This window comes from Clupea harengus, chromosome 3 (assembly GCF_900700415.2).
Source record: "Clupea harengus chromosome 3, Ch_v2.0.2, whole genome shotgun sequence".
Classification (NCBI taxonomy): domain Eukaryota; kingdom Metazoa; phylum Chordata; class Actinopteri; order Clupeiformes; family Clupeidae; genus Clupea; species Clupea harengus.
The window spans coordinates 31781961-31786750 of record NC_045154.1 but is presented as its reverse complement, the minus strand read 5'-3'; the positions used below and the strand labels follow the sequence as shown (position 1 = coordinate 31786750).

General features: G+C 51.0%; 1 protein-coding gene across 1 annotated transcript in view; it reads right to left on the bottom strand.

Moving 5' to 3' along the window:
• LOC105900427 (zinc finger protein 469) overlaps positions 1-2659 on the bottom strand; it is a 56291-nt gene extending 53632 nt beyond the window's left edge. Inside the window, exon 1 of the mRNA XM_031565395.2 lies at positions 2314-2659. The gene's annotated coding sequence lies outside the window, so the exon portion shown is untranslated. The remainder of the gene's footprint in view (positions 1-2313) is intronic.
• Positions 2660-4790: the final 2131 nt, after the last annotated feature.

The window sequence follows — 4790 nt, the reverse complement described above, 5'->3', positions numbered from 1 at the left end:
TTACCCAGAAGTCCAGACAGCTTGCATGCTTGAGACAGTGGCAGAAAAATGAATAAGTGGGGGGGGGGGGGGTAAATATCTATATGAGAGTGGGAGTAGTGCCCATGGAGGGAGAGGTGAAAGGTCAAGTTCAGGATGTTGAAAGAGGGCGGCGGAGCGCACTGTTGTTTGGAGGAGGTGGGGATTAGTGGAGAGTGGATGAGAAGAGGAGAAAGGTAAGGAGAGATGGAGGAAGATGAGGGTGAAGGGGAAGAAAAGAGAAGAAGGAGGAGGATGATGAGGGTGAAGGAGAAGAAGAAAAGAGAGAAAGAGAAGGATGAGGAAGAGAAGAAGAGGAGGAGGAGGAGGAGGAGGAGGGTGAAGGAGAAGAAGAAAAGAGAGAAAGAGAAGGATGAGGAAGAGAAGAAGAGGAGGAGGAGGAGGAGGAGGAGGAGGAGGAGGAGGAGGAGGTGAACAACAGCAGATGGACGGATTTCCCTGAGAATGTGGATGAAAGGGAGCCTCTCCGGATCTGGGGTGCCCCGCAGGGAGGGAAGGGGACAGATCCACTGAAATCACATCAAAGCCACGGCCACTGTGCAGCAGATGAGCTTCTCTCCCGTCCCCGTCCTCTTCCCCGGCCGTGGCCCGTGTGTCTCTGTCCTCCCTCCCTGCCTGCCTGCCTGCCTGCCTGCCTGCCTGCCTGTTTACTCAGATGGGCACAAACAGCTTCCAGCATCCCCACAGCCACCGCGCATAAACAAACACATTTACACACACACACACACACACACACACACACACACACACACACACATACACATATATAGATGCATACACACACACACACACATACACATACACACTCAAACAAATAAAAACACAGAGAGAAAGGGGCGTGGACGAAAGAAAAAGAGAGACAGAGAGAGGAAGAGAGACAAACACACACACAAACACACAAATAAACAGAACCCAGACAGACAGACCTTTACGTATACTACCTGTCACTCAGACCAACAGATCAGTGTCATCTGAAAAAGTTACATTCGCCAAGACCCCCCCCCCCCCCCCCCCCCCCAAATCCAGACACACCCCCAGACCAACTCAGACCCCCCAGCTCAAGACAACTTAACAAAACCCAATGATAACAGACCAAGTTTGGATTATCAACACACACACACACACACACACACACACACTGAAATAGACAATAAAACACACACACACACACACTGAAATACTGCACAATAACAACTCTCCTGTGATCTTCCACAGGTCAGACTCGCACTGGTGTGGAATTTACAGTACTCTCCCTCAGAGAAATACACACGTGCACAGACACGCACACACACACACACACACACACACACACACACACACACTAATCTACTCACTCCTCACCATCACAAATGCTGAAAGAAAGAAAGTAAGCTCTCTGGCTGAGAATTCACTCCCTACACATACACACACACACAGACACACAGACACACAGACACACAGAAATACACACGTTCATTTCCCCACACCTCTCGCTGTGACTCAGTCTTTTGCCTCAGCTGCTGAGAGACAGACTGCCTCATAAAGACCTAACCTCACTCTGCACCCGTGACACACACTCACACGTCCACTGGCCAGGGGCACAGGCACACACACCCGCACGTAGAAAAATATGCTACCGAACACATACATCACTTCAAGCACTTCCAGAGCCAGAGATCAACAGTCAACGAAGTGAAGCCATGAAACACACAAGCACGATTGCCAGGAATACTCAAACTGTCATCAGTGTTTAGGTGGACTTTCTTGTGTGTCTTGTCTGTGTGTGTTTTTCATGTGTGTGTGTGTGTGTGTGTGTCTGAGAGAGAGAGAGAGAGAGAGATAGAAAGAGAGAGAGAGAGAGAGAGAGAGAGAGAGAGAGAGAGAGAAGACAGACAGACAGACAGTCTGCCCATGTGAATGTTGGTGGTTTGGATCCATGTGTATATCTGTGAGCTGTGTGTGTGCGTGTGTGTAGTAGGTGTGTGTGTGTGTGTGTGTGTGTGTGTGTGTGTGTGTGTGTGTGTGTGTGTGTGTGTGTGTGTGTGTAGGGCAAGAGGTGAAAGGAGGGAGGAGGACTGAGACCCCCCCCTCACACACACCCCACCCCCTTCCTAGACACACAGCCACACAGACAGACAGACAGACAGACAGACAGACAGACAGACAGACAGACAGACAGACAGACAGACAGACAGACACATAGACAAGTAAAGCCACAGCAGTGGAAGAATCAGACAGACAGCCAGACAGACAGTCAGATATTAAGTTAGACAGTCAGACAGCAGCAACCTTTACCTCAGCAGTGGTGAAGCCGACACAGGGGAGAGCCTCATATTTGGATCCCAGTCCTTAGTCTTCAGTGTGCTTGAAGAGTTCCACTTTCAGTGAGAGGGAGAGTGCGAGAGAGAGGGGAGGAGAGAGAGAGAGGAAGCAGGGAGGGAGGGAGGGAGAGAGGGAGAAAGAGAGAGAGACAGAGAGAGAGAGAGAGAGAGAGGGAGAGAGAGTGGAGCTGTGCAGCCCCTGGGCCCGTCCAGACTCTGTGCTCTGAGGATGAAAAGAGAAGTCTTCATTACCAGCTGGAGACCACGCCCACGGCCCCGCTCACTGCCACCCCTCCTCCTCCTCGCTCTCTCTCTCGCTCTCGCTCTCTCACCCCCCCCCCTACCTCCCTCCACGCGCTCCTAGCCAGTAGCACGCTCCAAAGCCTGCCCCGGACCTGCCAAAGAAAACCCCCAGTCCCACCGCCTGCCAGCACACTGCAGCACAGCAGAGAGAGGGAAAGAGAGAGAGAGGGCGAGAAAGACAGACAGCGAGAGAGAGATGAGAAGGAGATAAAGAGAGAGAGACAGAAGAGAAGAAGAAAGAGAGTGGAGAGATTAAGATGAGACAGAGTGACAGACGGAGCAATGGAGAGACAGAAAGGTGGAGAGAGGAGTGGAGAGCGCTGGGGATAATGGAATGAGACCGAGGGAAAGGACGAGGACAGGCGGAGAGAGGAGTACAGCTATGACAGCTGTGGGGGAAACAGACAAGTAAGAAAAGCTGAGAGAGGGAGAGAGAGAGAGAGAGAGAGAGACATTTTTAATCAGTGCTGCTGAAGTTTTTAATTAAAGCATGCTGGAGGAAACATCGGATCAAAAAGACTGCTTTGGTGAGATGCAAGAATAAAATAGTGTGTCTGTGTGTGTGTGAGAGAGAGAGACACACACACACACACCGAGATCACTGTGTGTGTGCTTGTGTGTTGTGTGTTGAGTGTTGTGTGTTGTGTGTTGTGTGTTGTGTGTTGTGTGTTGTGTGTTGTGTGTGTGTACGAATGAACATGTGGATATTCCCAACCCCTCACCAACCCTTCCTCAGCAGCATTCTCCCACACTATAAGAGCCTCTCCAAAGGAAGCTTTAGCTCCAGCTCCAGCTCCAGCTCCCACTCTCCCTGCCTCTGGTTGGCCGCTCCCCCCCTTCCCTTCCTGGGCCAGAGCGCTAGCGGAGCTGGGCCCTCCCCACCAGCGGGAGAGGCACACTGAGGCAGAGAGAGAGGCAACGGCAGCCGACAGAGCAGGTCTGGAAGGAGGAGGAAGAGGAGGAGGAGGAGGAGGAGGAGGAGGAGGAGGAAGAGGAGGAGGTGCTGAAGACCGTCTGTAATTATACAAGAGGCAGGGCCAAGCCCGAGCCCAAAACCTAGTGCTCATGGCTCAACCAAACTGAGCCAGCACACACACACACACACACACACACACACACACACACACACACACACACACACACACACACAGCCCTGCCCCCACGCCACCACACGCAAAACCAGGCCAAGCCAAACCAGGCCACAAAGAGAGAGAGAGAGAGAGAGAGAGAGAGAGAAGAAAGAGAAGAGAAGAGAAGAGAAGAGAAGAGAAGAGAAGAGAAGAGAGAAGGGACTTATTTATTTAGCTGGATGAAAGACAGATCTGAAAGGCCCTTCCTGAAAGGCAACAATTAGACTGACTTACAGTAGCACACTCAGGGAAGATAGAAAGTCATAAAAGAACAGGTAAAGGAAGTTACAGGGGAATTCTTCCCAAGACACACACACATACTTTCCACTATTTAAGAGATCAATTCCTTTGCATTTCACCTATAGTTACACACAGACCTTTTCATCTTTACAGCATCCTTTTGAGAGCTAACACACACACACACACACACACACACACATACTTTCACTGCTTTACAGCATGCTTTTGAGAGCTAACACACACACACACACACACACACACACACATACTTTCACTGCTTTACAGCATGCTTTTGAGAGCTAACACACACACACACACACACACACACACACACACACACACACACACACACACACACTTTACAGCATGCTTTTTCAGCAGCTCTGGTCGTTGGCACTGGCCAGGTCTCTGGGTTCATGTCAGGATGTAAGTGAAGTCATGGTCTAGGTTGAAAGGAGGAAAAGGGCCATAGCCACAGCACGTCAGTGTGCCGGCCACGCCCGCCAGATTACAGCCCCCCCCCCCCTTCATCCTCACACACACACACACACACACACACACACACACACACACACACACACACACACCCCCCCCCCATCCTCACACACACACACACACACACACACACACACACACACACACACACACACACACACACACATAATACACACACACACACACACACACACACACTGGCCTGTTTACTGAACTGCTGACATGGTTACTGACATGTTGATAAATCAGATGACCCCCCCCCCCCCCCCCCTTCCTCACAGGG